This window comes from Eulemur rufifrons, chromosome 15, assembly GCF_041146395.1.
Source record: "Eulemur rufifrons isolate Redbay chromosome 15, OSU_ERuf_1, whole genome shotgun sequence".
NCBI classification, from domain to species: domain Eukaryota; kingdom Metazoa; phylum Chordata; class Mammalia; order Primates; family Lemuridae; genus Eulemur; species Eulemur rufifrons.
Window position 1 is genome coordinate 52345231 of NC_090997.1, and position 20159 is coordinate 52365389.

Here is a 20159-nt window from a genome sequence, read left to right on the forward strand (position 1 = left end):
TCAACAGAAAAAAGCTCAGCAGTTCAGCCACTTCTAACCTCAAAGGAGGGTTCTAATAACCACCATGAAACAAAGAAAACCAAAAACAGATTAATCGTGGAAACAGAAAATACATCATCCTTTTAGGAAATTGTTTTTCTAAATATGCCCTTAATTTAGCCTAGTCAGTGGAAATTTCTCAAGTGTATGTCTGTATGAATGCTGTGTATTTTAAACTTTTTGGATCTTATCCAGATATTTCAAATACTAACCCTGGTAGAATTTCCCTTTAAGGATGTCCTGCGGAGAATTTATTACTCATAATTTTAAGTAAAAATTGACAAGGACTGCTTTCTCAGCCCAGTAGGAGGCAGCTATGTGCACGTCACAAGACTTGGAGGAAACACAGGGACCCTCTTATTTTCTCCTACAAAGTTGAAAAAGCTGCAGTTGGGAGGAATCCTCAGATAGCACTGCTGACCCATTCTGTTCCTTTTGCAGTTGATACACGTATGTATCGGAGGAAAACTAGCCATCACGTGTTCTCCTTTCATACTGTTTAAATCACAGGAAGAAGCAGCTTTAAGAAAAAGTGAGTTCTCTCCCCTTAATGTTTCCTTTGTGTTTTGTTTATGTGGTATTTTGGCTTCTTTAATTTTTCGTTTTAAGGATGAGAGTTTTTATAAACTTTCCAGTAAGTGCTTAAAAGAAAACTTTTGCTTGGCAAAAGTATATACCTTGAAGATTCTTGGCCATTTGAGCCAACGGTTTTATGTTCGTGGAGGCAACATAACCAGATAACTCTTTGGAATTGGCTCCTGAGTTTTCTTAATAGTCTTAATACGTGGGGCATAGCTTCATCATTGTAAAAAGGGGGAGAAGAGGAAGGATTCTGGAATTTTATTTGGCTTAATTTATTTAAATGAATTACATTGTCATCAGGGATATTTTGTGACTCGAGTTATATTTCCAGAACACATTTTGAAGTCACTTACAGATTTTAAGTAAAAGGAGTTAATGAGATTCCTGCTATTTTCAAGAAAAATCTGCCTACTTTCCAGAAACAGACATACAAAAATTCATAATCTTAGATTTCCTAAGATTGAATTAAAATGTCTGTATGTCCAGCCCATACAGATATCTAATACACTACATCAATCTAAAGTGCTACTTCTTAAAACTGAGATAGTGTTTCTTAGGCAAAAAGCGTGCATACCATAGGCGTTAATGCTTTCTCTCTCACTAGTTTAGTCATACACTCTTTGGTGTCTGTCATCCATTTGAAACCCCAATGCAGCTCCTTAGTTTGGAACTTTAGAAATGTGAGAACTAAACAGAATTATTAATAAAATGTGTAGCTCTTATACATATAATGTAAAAAAATCCTTGAGCCATTTTAGCTATTATTTTGTAGCCACGGTATTGTTGTATAAATTCCAGTGTTAGCAAAGCATATGGGTTAAAATTTCACACAAATATTGCAAACATAGGTATCATACAAAATATTTCTTAACATATGTGTTATATATGTAAAGCCCTAATCCAAATTGCCTGTGGGGAAGGTAAACTCTGATGTCTGTTTTCTATACTCGTTCTGTTTATTCCCACATTATCATTAGTTGCCAATTCTGGGACTGTTCCACCTAAACAAGAGTAGCAGATTTGTGTTTTAACATCATATCACCTCACTGACAAATTTACCTTTAATTTTGTTATACTTGCTAACAACATTTTGAGTAAAGCTGGATTAATTTGGGTTTATTAGGCAAGGCTAGAAACTTTTCTACTATATTAAAAATAGGTGTTTAGGATATTTTAGAAAAGATTTAATTTGTTTTTTTGTTTGTTTGTTTTTATGCTTTCAATCTGGCAAACATGATTTCTTTGGAAATAAAAACTGAATACTTGTATTCACAAGGGAAGTTCTGAAATCAGATGTCAATTAAACAAGCTTGCATTTCCATGTTCTTATAATTATCTTTTTCCTCTCTGATTGTCATCATTTTTCTTGGTTACCTTTTGGTACCCTGGAAACTCTTGGGGGATGAGAAGGAGGTGAAGGAGGAGGAGGAGAACTGCTTCTCATCAAAACACCTCAAATCAGTGCAAAATAATCAGCTTGAGTGTTTATCTATCTCCTACATCAGACTAGTTTTGAGATCACAGATCTCCTTAAGAATCTAATAGGATCGATAGGCCCTCTTCTCAGAAAAAATTAAAAACGCCAGTAAATACAATGGGGTGTGGGGAGAATGACGAAGGCAAGCCAATTAAAAAACAAATTTGACATAGAATCTGCCCTGGAATTCCTTTTTAAATGCCCAAGTGATTGATTTATATGGTTTCTCTGCCCCGTCAGTTTGGCCCTGGCTAAACAGCTGTCTTTGGCTGTCCCACAGTCATCTCAAACCTCGTCATTTCCCTCTCCTGTTCCCCACCTTACTTCTGCCAGGTACACTCTCAGGCAGTAAATGGCACCATCATCCAACCGGCTGCTCAAGCGAGAAACTGGCGATGAACTACCTCCTCCACCTCTCTCAGTTCACATACTCAAAGAAACTCCAAGTTCTGCCAATGCTACCTCTGAAGATCACCCACTTCCTTCCTTTGTCACTGCCACTGCCCCATTTCATGCTGCCATTTTCTTTCCCTTGGTTAGCAGTGGCCCTTGAACTGGTCTTCCTGCCTCTAAGATTTGTCCTCTTCCACTGTACTCTCCCTACTGAAGCAAGAGTGATTAGCCTGAAATAGTTGGCTGAAAAACAAATTTAACTTTGCCTATCCCTTACTTCAAACCTTTCCCTGACTCTCCGCTCATCTTACGATAATGTCCAGATTTCTTCTCAGGGAATTTCTTCTCAGAGAAGCAGTTGAGTATAGTGGATTAGAGCAAGTCTCAAACCTCAAGGTGCTCAGAACCACTTTGGTGTTGTTGTTAAAATGTCGATTCTGGTTCTGTAGGTCTGGGTTGGTGCCCGAGTTTTTATGTTTCTAACAAGCTCCCAGGTGATTCTAATACTGCTGGTCCATGGACCACACCGAGGAGCAAGGATTGGAATGTGCTTTCTCGTGCCAGACCGGCTGGAGCTCAAATCCCAGTGTGCCACTCACTAATTCTGTGAATTTAGAAAGTCATTCAGCCTCTGTCTCATTTTCTTTGTCTATAAAATGAAGATCATAATGGCACATCTTTTTCTTAGTTTTGATGTGAGAAATAAATGCGTTGCTATATTAAAATTACTTGCAGCAATGCCTGTCACAGAGTGCTATTTAAATGCTAGTTACTATTATTACAAGTTAAGACCCTGAATAATTTAGCCTCTGCATTCTTTTATAAATCAGCTTTTACTACTGCACTGATACACACACACACACACACACACACACACGCACGATTGCTCAGCCACACTGAATGATCTTCAACCAGTTAAGAACAGGACAAATTCCTCTTTTCTGTCAGGCCTCCTTAGGTACTTTTCTGCAAAGCACTCTGCCTACAGACCTAATCCACCTCAACCACCCTCATCTTTCAGGTCTCAGCTCTCGCGCTGCATTCCCTGGGAAGTACTGACCAACCATCCACCTCCCAAGTCCATATTTGGTTCCACTTTTGTGTTTCCTATGCTACCAATGTACCCTGTTGGGCACACATTATAATCTTACTTACTTATCTGTGTGTCCTAAAGACTAAATGCTCCATTAGAACAAGGAACTCTGGCGAATTTCTAGCATCCTGCATATTCCTTTGCAGGTGGCAGGTGACCAGTAAAGAATTAATGCATTTTATAGACACATTTCCAAAGACCTATAAGATGAGAAATAGAGATAGGGCAAAGAAAGCCTTTATCTGGTTAGAGAAAGGGAAAATATTGTTTATAATAGGGTGAGCTTCTCTCCAAATGTTGCCTCTAGGTTGGATTGTGAACCCACTGGAAAGAAACATATATATACATATATATTTTCATACTTGTTCTACCCTAACCTAGACATCATCATTTGTTCATTTAGCTAATACTAGGATAGTGAAAGAGACTGAAAACAATGTGTGTGGCACTTCAATGGCTATTCGCTGAATCTAAGTCGGGTCTCTTGTTCTAATCAGGATTTGTCTGCCTGTGTGAAAGTTTAGACAGATGGGGAGGATAAGGTGAATCCAAACCCATAAGAATTCCTTACTAGTTCACATAAGATACTGGGGTATCTCAACAACAAGACGTTTTAAATTCATTAAATAAATAAACGAAGCTAGGCTGTCTTTGTTGAGGGGATAAGCACTAGGGCTTCCAGTTGGCTGCCTTGCTGATGTCTCTCTGACCCCTGATACTTTTTGAAAGAGCATGAACTGTTCTCCTGATCAAGGTATCAAACTATCTACCATTTTTTTTTTGATGGAGCCAAAAAGTCATAGATATATGTAATCATCCATTCATATATTCATTCACTTATTCATCAATTGATCAAGCCACTATAGATCTACAGAAAAAAATCAGTCAAGGTGTTCAATTTTCTTTCTATCACAAAACTCTACATTGTGCTAATGGACCACCCATGAGGCCCCTTTGGACAAGGAGTTGTCTGGCATCAGTTTTGACCAAATGCCTCTCGGTATAGAATGAACACAATGCTTCCAGTTTTGTGTAAGATTTTTTCTTCACATAAAGATCAACACTTCTTTAGTCAATTCATGGGTGTAATTTGCATTTGGAAAAAAATAGCATCTGACACCAAACTGTCATGCTGTCTAAATTAAGATTTCATTTATAAAAATGATTTCCATTTTGTAATTATATTCAATCTATTCATTTGTTCCCTCGAACATTTTGATAGTTATACTATTACAGAAGATTCTAATCTGTGATCTATACTCTTCTCAAAAATTGAGCAATTATACTCTCCTTTGTTAAAATTTTTCTTACTTTTTCTTATTATCAAAGTGATACATTACAGTGTACAATTTGAAAAGTACTGAAGAGTAAAATTTTAAACACTCCTTAACCTTAGAGGCTTAACATTTAAGCATATTTTTTTCTAAGCTTGTTTTCTACTTTTTAAAAATATTTATGTAATTGACATCACAATGATTATTCTGTTTCATAGTTTTTTTACTTAAAGTAATAACATAAGCATTATTTTACCTTGCCATTAACTACTTTTCCAAACACCATGTTAATGACTTCTAGTATTCTTTTAAAAGTCATTTAGTAAATAATCATATATTATTTTAAGCAGTATGTAGAAAGTCCTTTTCAAATTCAAATTAAACTTAAGCATACTTTAACAATGCAGCAAAGTACAATTAAAAGCACAAAATATACTTTGAAACTTGAGAATCAGGGGTCAGCAAATGTTTTTTGTAAAGAGTCAGATAAATATTTTAGGCTTCAAAACTATTCAACTCTACTGTTGTAGCTGGAAAGCAGTCATAGACAGTATGTTAATGAATGAGTGTGTGGCTGTGTTCTAGTAAAACTTTATTTATGGACACTGAAATTTGAATTTCATATAGTTTCATGTGTTAAAAATATTATTGCTCTTTTGGTATTTTTTCGTCATTTAAAAATGTAAAAGCTGTGCTTAGGTCTCAAGACACACAAAAACAGGCAGTGGCTACGTTTGGTCCCTGAGTCCTACGTAGTTGCAAACCTCTGCATTAGAGACTGGTTCCAAGAAGCCTACCTTCCCAGGATTTTAGAAACTTCTGTGAGCCCATGCATATGTACATATTTTTAATAAGAGTTAAATAGCTTTTGTTAGATGCTAAGGAATTCTTAAACTAAAAATGATTAAGAATCATTATTCTAGATAATTACATAAAATTACTTTGTAAACCATAAATCCTTATTAAAATACATATTTATACTTCACTTATTATTCACTTAGATACAAAATGATCTGAAAAAGATTGATTAATAAAAATAAATGTATATCATTATCAGAATTCCATCTGGGAAACTGATACTTGAAACCCCAAATCTAATAAATTGTACTTTAAAGAGAAAACAGGTAACAAGTTAAATTTTCAAAAACATTTAAAATAAGAATCAATGATTATTTCCAATCGAGGTAATTGGAATATTTATGTTTTTGGCTTTTTTACTAAGTCAAGAGATTATAAATAATGCTATTCATTTATTCATTTTGTTTTTGTTAAGTTGCTTTTTAAACTACAATAACTAGCATAATAGGAAAATAGGTCATGCTGCCTACTTTAACATTCTGGTTAATAAAAGCTAATATATATATATACATATACATGTATGTTTCTCTCTCCCTCTCCCATACACATACACATACAGTACATTGTGACATATGTGTAGATTTGAAAGTTCTACTTAATTATGGATGTGTCCTTTCAGAGTTCTAAAACAATTGAGAAATAGACACAGGTATTATATAGGGATCAATTTATTATCCATTTTATTATTTATTATCAATTTTGTTTTCCAGCTAGAGTGGAAAACAAAACTTACATGAGAGACCAAGCCCTGCCCCTCCCAGCCAGAACTGAGCTTATTCCCAGTGGGCGGGGAGTGCTGGGGTCCTGCAAAGCTCCTCCGCCAGCTGGGACCGGGCAGTTGCAGTGAGCTCACTGCACAGAGGGGAGCACAGTTAGGCCCGTGCATGGGCAATTCCCAGGGAGTAAGGGAGAGAACGTGGGGTCCATGTGAAACTCCTCTTAGCCTAATTACTTACCAGTTAAGTCACTCCTCTAATGGAGTAGAATGAATGAGCAAAGGGACATTTTATTCTCAATACTTTCAAAACAGATAAATTTCTTTAAAGGACAAAAAAATCATCAACTCAAAAAAGCATTCTTGGTCTGTTTTACATTTAAGTCTTCAATGAAAATTGTTTAAATGCCAAGCAATTGGGGTTTTTAGTTAATAGAATATGTTATAGATCTGCCTTTACAGTGTGGTCTTCGGTGAGGCCAAGAAGAAAACAGTGGGCTCACTATATTCATAACGGTACGCGCGGGCTTGCGGTCCACACCCCTGGCCGTGCTACTTCACCACCTACACACTGCGTGGGCTGTCCTTGGCTTAGCGAACGTCTCCCACTTCTTCTTAGAGACTACCTTTTATTCAATCTTCAAGGCACAGCTTAGAAGAAGGTTTACTTGAAGTTTTCTAGAAATTTCCTGAAATTCCAGAGCACCCTGTGCATACCTCCAAGAATTCCCACACAACCTCTCTTCTTTTCTCACTCCCTTCCATCCATGACTATTTACCGGGTTCTCAGCTTATTTTGGTCGTAAGTATGATAGACACCAGGAGTCTCTTGTTGAGTATAGTATATGCCCTGCCTTTTCAGTCGAGCAGGAAAGATAATTAACCAGAGAGAAAGCATACTGTGTATGGTAGAGTACCAAGAGGTAGGAGAACATACATCCAGGGTCCTCATCTGGTAGAAGAGAGATGGAGTAAAGAGATTATTTGGGTGTCTCTCTCCCATGCAACCACATCAGCTTTTCATAGGTAGAGATCTGGTCTTACATTGACTGCCAAGCACCACCGATGGAAAGAGTTGATGCTCAAGAACTTTTTACAAAACCTATGGAACATATATTCAGAGAGCTGTTTCATACTGTTGAGTTTCAAAGTGAAAGAGACAGACAGAGCCAGATGCCAGATTGTGAAAGGTTTTCAATGCTACGCTAAAGATCTTGGATTATGAAGATCACTGAAAGCAGTGTGATTTGAAGACAAGTCATTTAAAGACTCTGTGTTGGCCTCTTTATTTATAAAACACAAGGGGCGTGGCTGTTTAGCTAAAAAACTTTTAAGATTCTCTGGCCAAACATCTGACTTCCTTCTCCCTACATTCATTTAACACATATTTGTGCCAGGCTCTCTTTTAGGTGCCAGGGACAGGGCCCTAAACAAGACAGGAAAGGTCTCTGCTCTGTGTGACACGTTGGAATGTCATAAGAATTCACACATTAAGCGATGTTTAGGATAAAACCTAAAATAACACTAAATCGTAACCAATGTTTATCAACTAATACTGTGAACATTTGGTTTCCAAGGGAATAATAAGAGATTCCCCCCTTCCTTATATACAGAGTTAGCATAAAAACCTGAGATCAACATGTTGTGTTTCCAAAGCTGTAAACACACAACTGCTGAGTGAAGGCTGCAAGTATTTTGGCTACAATCATTTTCCTTTGATGGATGCTGAGAACCAACATTGCCTAAATCTCTGAGACTAAGAACAGATAAAAACTAAATTAAATTAAAGCTGGCTTTAAATTCCAATTGATCACCACCCCCCACCAACAACAACAAATTTTAAAATGTCAAAAAAGTAGCTGGTAATTATTGATGAGTGTTATCACCAAAGCACAGGATATAGTTCTGCCTTGTACTTTTTAAAATGACATTCTGGTAGGATGTAGATTATTTTGCTTCAAGCATAAATACTGGAAAAACTAGTTAACATCAACCTCCACCCACCAACCTCAACCCAAACACCTCCTATACATACACTACACAGCACACATTGTCACTAATACTCACACACACACAAACACACACACCACACATGTACACACATCACTAACTCATTGTTTTAGGCGAGGATCCAGAAAATAAACCCAAATGTGTTTGGGGGCTTTTTTCCCCAACCTCCATAGTAATCCAATAATAACTATAATAAACAAAAGCAAATAGAAATTGAGTCACCTTGAATGTTGGAGGGAATTTATACATCCTTTTGAAGATAACTATTTCATTTTGTACAGCTAGAGGCAGCCAGGCTTCAGGCATGGACTGAACCTCTGTGTTTGTGAATATGAGGCTATTACCTGGTCAGCAATTAAAACCTAGAGGGACAGATACAAAGGAGGGTTTTCATCTTTTTCTATTTTTGAAAAATTGCAGCAGTAACCAAAGCTGTCATTTCCAACACATGGAAAAACAAAACAAAAGAAAACAAATGGCTTCTATTAGGAGACTAGAAACCTGAATTCTGGTTGAAGCTCTTTTGCTAACTACTATGTCAGCTTTTTTAAAAAAAAAATAAATAAAAAGAAAGAAAGAAAGACAATTTCCCTTTCTGAACTTAGTTTTTCTCATTCGTTAGATGAGAATAACAAACCAAACTAGAAAATTTCTAAAGTCCCTCCCAGCTCCTAGATTTAGTGGCTCTATAAAAATGGGCTTGGATTAGAAGTGTGCTTTTATAGGGAAGGAAATATAACAAAGTGACTGTGGCACTAAGAGGCTTTATCTCTAAATACCTTATACCGTATCCAGGGGGGATTTCTTTTTTCTGAGTTTCCCTTGAATTCTCCTCTCTGGTCTTCCCTCTTCTACCCTCCTTTCTCTTTCTCTGTCTCCTCCTCCTCCTTGTTCCAACAACTGAGATTTGATTTTTAGGAAACCATTACAGAAAAGACTAGTTGGTTGTACAGCTAATTTATTTCAAAGTAGAAGTTAATTGTTTCTTTCTTCTTGAGAAGACGAGGTCATAAAGAACAAAGCTGAGAAACAAATTGTGCAAAATGCTCAAAATGGTAATAAATGGAAGTTGACTTTAAACGAGGCACTAAACTGGCATCTAATTTTGTCTGATCTTAAAGAAAATTTCTTTCACTTCTGTTTAACAACTTGGTCCTAAATAGGTCACTCATTGAAAACTTGTAATCTAGTTTAAAAAGAAGCTTTTTAAAATTCATGTTTTTTTTCAAGTTGTAATAATAATTTCTTCATTGTATACACTGAAGTGTAATGAAGAAATTTTTTTTTGTCTTTTTTAAATTTTTTTATTTTTATTTTTTTATTTCAGGAAATTATGGGGTACAAACATTTAGGTTACATGTTATGACTTTGTCACATCGCAACTATGATTTGAGGCATACCCTTTTCCCCCTACAATGCTCCCCGAGTCCATTAGTTGTGAGTTTACCCACCTCCAACTCCCCTACCCCCAAAGAATATTACTACCGTGTGAGCACCTTAGTGTTGATCAGTCAGTGCCAATTTGATGGCAAATACACATGGTGTCTATTCTTCCATTCTTGTGATAATCTGACTTCGGAGGATGGGCGTTATTTTGTCAAGACAACTAGCAGAAGTGTTACTTGCAATAACGTGGGACATAGAAAATGTACTTAATGAACTTGTGTTTTTCACTAAGAAGTTTTCTAGTCAGAATGTTGTAAAAGCTTCTTCTAATGAAATAGGAGAGGCGCAAGACAAATGAGAAAAAAGAAACTGTTCAATTTTCAAGCAGAATTTACAGTTAATATAAAAGAGTCAAGACTAGATTGGTTTATGAATAAAACTATTTCTCTTCAGACCAAACAAAAAAAAATCATGTTTATTAGAAATGTGGGTATTTGCTATTATTTGCAAATTTTTATTTGGAAAATTATTTCATTTTTTTTTTTAATTTTTCTGAGAAGAAAGGCTAGCTGTATAGATATTGTCTTTGGAACTTAGTTTTCATATCTGCAAAATGAGGACTTGAAACTGATCTCTCCTCTCTCTTCCAGTTCTTGCATTCCATGATTAAAAAAAAAAAAAAAAAAAAAAAACCTCAAGCAATTCAAGTGAAATAAGTTCATTCTTTTTATGTGTATGATTTCATATAAAATTTGAAATAGACAACTCATACATTTGGCACAAAATTCCAAAGGTACACAAAAGGCTATACAGTGAAAAGTAAACCTTGCTACCTTCCCTGTCTTTTAATTACACCCTTTCTTGTGGTTTCCTCAAGAATGACTCTACATATTTTTACATTAAATGTCAGTTGATGGGAAGCCAAGTTTGATTTTGATCAGTACCAAATGTTACAGCACCATTGGGATAAGAAATTCTTATATTATTATATTTTTGTCATTTTTCATCCAATACACTTTCTTCATCAGCAATGTTTATATTTGTCTAACTCCTAATAGTTCTTAAGGTGTTTCAATATGTATTATCTCATTTGCTCTAAAGCACCATGTATGAATATAATTTCCAATGTTCTACCTTGCTAGGCAAATTATAAATGTCATGGTGGATGTATTTACATGTAACCTATATGTTACATAAATGTATTTAGATATTGTCAAAATGCCTAAGAGGATGCAAATAATGGAATGGTTTTATAAAATGTTACTGTGACCTATCCCCAAAAAATCATAGAAATTGTCAACTAGGAGTTAATAGTTGGGAGATAGATTTGAAACTTCATGCATATGACAAGGAGCACATATGCCCTATGACCAGCCAGCCCTTGGCGACATGCTTCTGGGCTTCAAAGAAGTGCCTGCAGTCAGAACCTCCCCAGTTCTGTGAAGGGCTAGAGAGAGCTCCTGTCATCAAAGGTCTAACCCTACCCTTCCCAGCCCTCTGCAGACTCAATAAGAGTCTAGAGATTACAGTAACCACTATTTTTTGAAAACAGAACAAAAAGGACTAAAGAGACAGTGGATCCCTACTCCACACCTACATCATTCAGCAAAACTGCTGGTAGACTTGCAAAGAGATAGGATACTTGTATCCTTTGAATTGGCCTACTGGGTCAGGGGAAAAGAAACAATGTATCCGGAGACTTTCCAGAAGTCAAGGAAAGGGTGCTCACTACACTCTTACCTAGAGTGCTTTTAGTCACTATGGAACCATAACAACATCTCCCAACAGAACACTCCAAGACTGGAAGTGGTACAGCATATTTTCTTGGCTCTGAAGCATTGTCATTTTCAATTAAGTAGAAATCGTTTAAAAATTACCACCAGTTTTATCCAAGACATTTTCAAACATGCCCCAGTGTGTGTTGGGTGCTGCTTGGCTGCAAGTGGAGTCCAGAAATGAGTGCGACATACTGGTTGCTCTCAATGAGCTTACATTTCAGTTATAAGGGATATCATAAGCCTCACAACATTTATAGTACAAGGTAGAATATGAGAAAAATCTAAGGGAAACACAAGGGGCTTTCATGAAGCATATCATAATAATACGTTTTATAAATGTGACCTTACAAACCTTAAGATTGAAAAAGGTCTAAGCCAAAAGGGACACTGAACATGTCGACAGGCCCCTCTTCTTTAGAAGGCCCAGAAATGAGCTCTTCTTTTTATCATTATAGTTTATGAATTTTAAGGAGGTCATAAACCAGCAGAATCTATAACACACATTAATACCAGGATAAATGAAAGCCAATATATTATAAGACTTGGCATAATCTCAGGAAAGAATGATGTGATTGATTGTGAAATCTTATTTATTACTCTTAGTTGAATAGCTGAGAGCTTTTCCTAATTTGTTTAACTGGGGCTGTCATTTAGGTAAATCATAGATTTTAAAAAACTGCTTTATAGGCTCTATTAGATAAAGCAGACATAACCTGATCTATCATTTTATATTGGCCACCTTCCATATAAGGTACATTCTTCATTTAATTGGACAGTTTCCAATACTACTCGATGTGTTACTAGAAAAGAAACTGTTTATTTCTTATATATGAAAACACTGTCTTAAAAAAATCATAGAAAATAATTTTATTTGATTCTCCTACATTGTGGGGAATATATATTTTTAGTTTTTCAAGATTAATAGGGTTGGGATGAATGGATTGGAGTGTGGTGATTGGAACACTCTGCATAGTTCCTCTAAATTCCTGGATCCAGGGTTGCTAATCAAACCTTCTCTCAAGCCACTGTTTAAATTGAATATATTTGTCATCCATTTAAGGTGAATTAGCTGAGTGACGATTGATTCTTCTCATTCCTCATTATTTTTTTTTGTTTGTTTCTCTTTCCTATCTTTTATTTGGTTTTTCAGTTTACCCTAAAGATGAACAATATTTTTCTCTCATTAATATCACATACAAATGTTGTTTAAAAGACAAAATAAAAAACACTTTTATCAATATGCTATTAATATGAAAGCTAATTTTAATAAAACATTATAAACAAGTCCGTGCAGTCTTAGTCATTCCTCATTATTAAAGGACATTAAAGTTTATTTTTAAAAACCCAGAAAAATAAAATAACCTTCTTGGTTTTATAGTAACCAATTCATAATGTCTTTATAAATCATGATATTGAACTCAAGAATAGAAAGAGAAAGACGCAAGAAGCAATGTCCTTCCTCTCTGATAAAGCACATTCTTCCAGGCCATGGCAAATTTTTTATGTGATGTTATACCCCCCAAATACCTGGCCCTGTGGAAGCTCTTCAGCTGATTAGCACATATTACAGATGGAACCTGGGTTACAGGTTTAGTCCTTCCTCATAGACTTAGTTTCCACAATGGTAGATCATATTTCTTGTGAGATAAACTTGCATATATCATCAGATGCAAAGGCGAAGCAGGTAGAAATAGTATGAAGTAGATGAACCAGTGGAGCTCCCTCCTCACTGCTGAAAACAGCTACCAGTGTTCAGATACTGATAGTAGTTAATGGACATGATGAAGAGGGTGATCTCCAAATAGAAAAGAAGAAAAAAAAAAATCTGACACAATTAAAACCCTTAAGGAATTTTACAGAGTACTTATAGAATTTTCCAAGAAGCATAGAGAGGAGGAGGGGAATACTTGTAAATTTATATTAATATTAAATCTGTAGTGTCCATTCTTAGACTCCATCTCTAGGAAATAGGGTTGACGGTTGATCTGTGGACTTATGTACTAGGAATATTTACCCTGTTTCTACCATGTGCTGAGCCTACGCTATGTACTTTTAGGTAAATTATCTTTTTTAGTTCAGTCTTTGTCTATACTAAAGTTTGTCACTAAATCAGACCCTCAAAAAAGCCTTTGCAGAGACCCAAAGGCAACACAGGAGCTGAATTTGCTCTTCCAGAACACCTTTTGCAGGAATAACAGAGCAAGTTTTCAGGGAGTAGAAGGGCAGACTCAACTTATATCTACTGAAATAGTTGTGGTTTCTTTGGATAAAAATTGTGGGGACAAGCCTAATGATGGATTTAAAAGCATAAAGTTGAGATCTGAATAGACAGAGATATAGAGAGATAACTCAATTTAATTTTTAAGGGCAATACTCTTTGTTTTGACAATTTTCTTATATTTCAGTGAGGGGGGGAATCAAAGATGGTATTAAACCTATGTATTTTTAAAGAGTCCTACACTTTTATTTTTTAAAGAATAAAATGTTTGATAAAATACTGTTATATTTATGTATTATGATGAACTGCATTTTATCTATATTTCAGTAATACCTGCTATAGTTATGTGATTCTGAATGTAATCTCCAAGAAAATCATATGAAGTACTGTTTTTCTTTGCTTTGTTAATATCCACAGAACAAATTAACCAGATGGAAAGCTCTGGTCAGCTGTTTTGTTTCATGGGAGAGTAGTTCATCAGCTCTCAGGAGAATTTGTGTTTGACCCCTCCACACAAGACATTCAGCTTCCAACAAACTGGGCTTGCAAATATGTCCCTAGAGACTAATATCAAACATTCCACAACAATCCTATGATGCTTGTTTTAGGTTATTTTTGATTGATGGTCTGAAGTTATGGCTTTAGTTATTTTTAAGATTGTTTGTTGAGTTTTTTAAAAGTAACATTTGAGGGAAGGGGAAATGGCCTCCTTCTTCAGAATGTGAACTACAGTATTAATTGCACATTTTCCATCAAGCCAACTACACCTATAGCCGACTTACCCATGACTTTGCCATTCTTACATCTCATTTGATCCTTAAGTGGGATCATAAGCAGCTAATATGTTTCTCATTTCAGAGTTAAAGACAGGAAGGGCCACAAAAGTTAAATGGCTTCCATAACAGTGGACAAATTATATGCTGGTGCAAAAGCAACCAGCATAGGAACCTGCAGCTTCCGATTTTTAACCCAATACTCTTCTACATATGTCTTTTGTTTCAAGCAAAAAATAAATAAGGAAGTACACACAGGTCTGCTCAACCTCACCCTCAGAACCCGGGAAAAAAAAGGAAAGAGAAACCTAAAAGTAGAACCGATTTACTAGCTATCCTAATTCCTTCATAGTTTTAAAATATGTGAATTTTAAATTTTTTGGCTGTAGAACATCCACTTATCCCATCTGACCTAGTTTACGCAGACTAATTATGAATTTGGAGGATTTATTTTTCTCATGTATCTCATTTAACTCCCCTAAATTTTGTCAAATTCAGTCACTCATTACACCAAAAGCATTTCAGCTAACCTCGTAGATGTCAGCAGACAATGACCTTGCAATCCTGGTAGACATGGTAGTCTCCAAAGTCATATGCATAGACTCAGAATGGTCCCAACAGAGAATTGAGTGTCTAATCAAACAGTTTAAAAACTGTTCAGTGGAAGTTATTTGGTGCCTCAAGTTTAGAGAAAAAGGCTTTAATAATGTCAACAGATTATCTACCTATTTTTTCTGATTCTTTGGTATTTCCTTAGCTGGTATTCCAAGGGCACTTTAGCTGTCTTGCAGAGAAAGTAAAAGAACTCTCCCTGCCGTTGTGGGCTCTTAAGGCTTTACCTTCTATTCCTTGATGTTTATTCTCAGTCTTTTGACTTATGTGCTACACAGATGGTAAGAATGAATTCACTATTCAAGTCAATATACAGCATGAAAATTCTTAACTCTTTATCCCTTATGATATTGATAGAATCCTTTTTGCATATGTGTTTTCATTAGTACCGGTTTTGGACTCTAGGTTCTTAGAGAACAGTAAACTTCCATTCATTCTTTTATTCCACCATAAAACATTTACTGAGATCCTGCTATGCCTCCTGAGATACACACATGAAGTAAGCAACATCCTTACCCTTGAGGAGCTAACAGTGCAGTGAGAGAGACACACATAGGACAAAGCAACTGCTATAAAATGTGGCAACAGAAAGATAGACATAAGTATGAGCTATGAGAGCAACTACTCTGTCCTGGGAGATATGAGAGTGCTATGAAGAGAAGGATTTTTACCTGGACCTTGATTGATGAGGAGAATCATCAGATTGGGCAAGGTAGATGAGTAACAAGGAGAAATGTATAGACATAAAAGAAAAATCATGTGTGAAGCTCAAAAGCATAAAAAGACAAAGTGTATTTGAAGAATAGGGATCACCGGAAGTGGCTAAAGCGTAGGAGGGTACGTGTGTGTTGGAGAAAGGGCTGGGAAAGAGCTGGAGGTAGACAAGTAGAGACGAGAAGGTAGTAAATGGTCTCTATGCTAAGTAATTGAGCTTGGACTTTATTTTATAGTCAAAGAAGAGCTGTTAGAAGTTTTTCACCAGAGAAAGAAAACAATCAGATAAGTCTGAGAAAGATTTTTTTGGAGGATGTTCTGGAACTTCTCAGGGAAATTGAGCTTGTCAGTTGAGAAGCTCAACAAAGTTATGTAATAGAAATGTGCATGGCTCCATTCAATAGAGTAAGAAATCCTTAAAATATCTTCAGTTCAATGTAAACCACTAGGGTCCATCAGAGATAGGAGGAGGGCCTAAACTAAGATTTAAAGAATGCTTCTAAGGTGAAATCGATAGGATGTGGTAAACCATAAATATATGTATGGGGTACAGGAAGGAAAAATGGTTGAAATATCTGCCTTAGAAGACTAGGTATATTGTATAAATATGTACTGTAGACGTTTTGATAACCCTTTATAGAGTATAGAGCAGAATACCTTGCTCAATAAGGCTTCAAAAATGCCCTTGACTGCCTGTCAGCCATCTCCTGCCCTTAGAGAAACAGTTCAAATTTAGATCCTAAATGAGAAAATGACCAAAGATAAATCCAGTTAATTAGAATTCAAATTAAGATTCTTCATCCAGCCTCTGTCTCTGTTCAAGTTTTGTATATCAGTCAAACAAGTTTCAAAGACTTCAACATTTTGCATTAACATTTCCCAAGAGCATTTTAATATTCTTTATACCATTTAGATTTAAAGTCTTCCAAGTTCTTCCCTAAAGAAAAGCAGAAACAAATCTACTTTAAAAAATCAATGAAAGACCTGAACGGGCAATTGAAATAGTTGTGCAGCAGTCCCAGATGAGCATAGATGTATTTATACAGGTGAAACTACTTTGAATAACTTGATGAAAGTTAAGCCAGAAAGCCCAGCAGACTCTGAATTAAAGAACAGTACATTTTTACATATAGGCAAAAGTAATGGTTATGGCATTATTTGCATCTATTTAGTAAAACTTAAAGATCATGTATTAGAGATAAAAGAACCTGAAACACCATCTACTATATATCCTATATTTTAAGACATATAATCAATGTGATTATTTTATATAGCATTACCTATCTCCATGGAAAACAAAAAGCCATAATCAAATCAACGTAGTAATTTGTAATTGGTATTTAGAATAAGAATATATGGTAATTCAACTCTCAAGTTAAGTATTAATACAAAGAAGTAAAATTCCTCAAAAACACAACAACATAGAGCCATTATTGGAAACCAGAAGGCAAAAATTATATCCTAGTACACTTCCACTCCACCATAAGAAAATAAAAACCCTCTTACTTTAAAAACTTGTAATTTATGATAGGAAAGTAATAAGACATATACAGGTAGTCCTTCATTTGCATGATGCTACGTTAACTGAAACTTACGTATATTGGAACCATGTCCTTATTTTGCACAGTTCCACTGTAGCTGAGTATTGAGGGAAAAAAAGAGAAAAGAAAAGGGAGAGGGGAGAGGTGATTTATTGTCTTCCTTTCCTCTCTCTTGCATCCGCAATGGTCTCCCTTAGCAGTCCACTCTTCTATTGATGCCCCTCTAGTCTAGTTCCTCAAATTCAGCACATCTAAATCTGAATTAATCTTGTCTTCCAACTAGTTTCTCTTCCTGTGTCCCCATCTTCTATTAGTGGCACGCTAATTCTACCGGGAACCCATATGTGAAATCCCAGGATGACTTTCTGCCTCCCAAATACAATCACTTTTTAAGTCCTACCGCATCTTGATTCCCACACATAATCTTGAGACATTTCACATAATCCTCTTTTCTAAATCAAGCCACCATTACCTCCAACTTGAACACCTCAAAAGCTTCCATCCTTCCCTGATTCCTAACTTCCTTCTCAACCCTCAAACCGGAATCAATCCTTGGCTTCTCAGAATGCCAAGAGTACATACATCGTTGTCTTCTTCTATTACTTTCTCTCACAGTCTGGGCAACTCTCTCTCTCAATATATAGGTATTAAAAATATATAATTATATATAATTTAATATATGTATACACAATTATTATAATATATGCATACATATATTATAATATATTAAGTTAATATGTATACACATATTATATGTATACATGTTCAATATATATTATATATATAATTACTTGTTAAAGTAGATTTATTCATACATTTTATTCTTATGGTTTCTTTCTTTAATGGATTTTCCTTTAAGGGAAATATCTCATTGAATCTCCTTCATATTCCCCCAAACACATAAGAGAACACTTTTTATATAGAAGTCATAATATTTGTTGATTAAATGGAATATTGAAAAATGAACTTCTAATTAATTTTCCTATCTATGGTATATCTACCTTTAATCTCTTTTATCACTATTTCTAAATTAATTTTCATAACTCTCAGCTCAAAACATGACACTTACCTACTCTAAATCATCAATGCTTATTTTTTTTATAGAAAAAGTTCAATTCTAGCCTGAAACTTAAGCCATTCTTGACATTTGTCCCCCTCAGTAAGTCTTTCCAAACTTGTCTTCCAATATTTAACTTCTCATGCTCTGCAAGCCACTTAGAATAAATTACTGACTGTTTTCCATGGATGCCTCACATACATAAGTATAAGTGCCTTTCCCAATTCTGTGGCTCCATCTCAAAGGCCCTTCCCCACATCTTCAAGAAAGGAGAGGTTTACACTGGCTGTGATTTTGGGCTTCAGTTCTGACAGGTGTAGAACCCTAGATCCAGCATTTTGATCAGCCAAGTGATCTTGGCCTCTCTAAGTTCTGGTTTGATCATCTGTCAAATGAGGAAAATAATAATAGACCTCCTCAGGAGATCACTGCAAAGATTAAATAAGACAATCCATACTCAGTAGTTGACACAGTACCCAGCACTCAGGAAACATACAGGTGTACTAAATATAATTGTTAGTATTTCTTATATTCCTCCAAGGATGGTGGAAACTACCATTTGCCCGCTCCCACGTTCATTTTGCCTTTTGGTCTAGATGTCAGGAACTTACTGCCGCTGCCACCAATACTACCACCACAACTGTCTCTCACAGCCAAAATGCTAGTTGCTGGACACTGGAAAACCAATTTCAGGCATTCTGAATGGATAGAAGCCACTCACATCTCTACAACCCAGCTTGCCAGCATCAACAACAACAAGGATGTGTCTTTCATTTCACACTCACCTTCAGATTTTAGCAGAGCCAAATTTGCATCCTGAACTCTTGGTGTAAGGTCCAGGAAATGCTTTTAGATCTCTGACCTCTCAAACTAGAAGGAGGATAGAACCAAGACTGGGAAAGCCAATCCCTAATATCTACCACGTGATTCATTTAAATACCACGTCTTTAAGTTGGTCCTGAATTTTTCCCAGCTGAAAGTAACTGTCCTTCCTCTTTAAACTGGTGGTTTTCAACCCTCACCGGACATTAGGACCACCTGAGAACTGAAAAACACTTATCTGGAGTCTCCACCACCAGAAATTCTGATTTAATTGATTTGGGGGAGTGGTGAACCTTGAAAATTTTTAAAATTCTAAAGTGTACCCAGTGTTCAGAACTGCTGCTCTAAATGCTTATAACCTTTCATTTCTCCTTATCACTTTCTAACTTTTGTTTAATGATTTATAAGATGTCCTTACTCTTCCTACTAGATTATAAGCTCTCTGCAGATGGGATATAAGTATAATCTATTTTTGCCTTTTACAACTGTTAGCAAATTACTTTGCAAATAACATATACTTTATATGTTTATCAAATGCATGAATAAATGAATGGTGTGTGATGCCTTGCAAACAAGAACATAGTAAAGATATAAGACACAGCATCTAGTTCTTGTCTCTCTTCCCCTTGACATGTTCTCAAGTATACTTCTTGTGAATCTCTTTATTTTGCTCAGGATAGTAAAAATGTAAGTGGATATATTGCTCACAGCATTAGCCTTCTCATCAATAACTCACCATAAAATATAACTTGACACACAAGTATTCCTGGTTTAAAAAATAACATCTAAGAAACAGCCTTCTCAGCTATGGAAACTA

General features: G+C 35.7%; 1 protein-coding gene across 1 annotated transcript in view; it reads left to right on the forward strand.

Moving 5' to 3' along the window:
* Positions 1-528: 528 nt before the first annotated feature.
* FHL5 (four and a half LIM domains 5) overlaps positions 529-20159 on the forward strand; it is a 35752-nt gene continuing 16121 nt past the window's right edge. Inside the window, exon 1 of the mRNA XM_069488496.1 lies at positions 529-571. The gene's annotated coding sequence lies outside the window, so the exon portion shown is untranslated. The remainder of the gene's footprint in view (positions 572-20159) is intronic.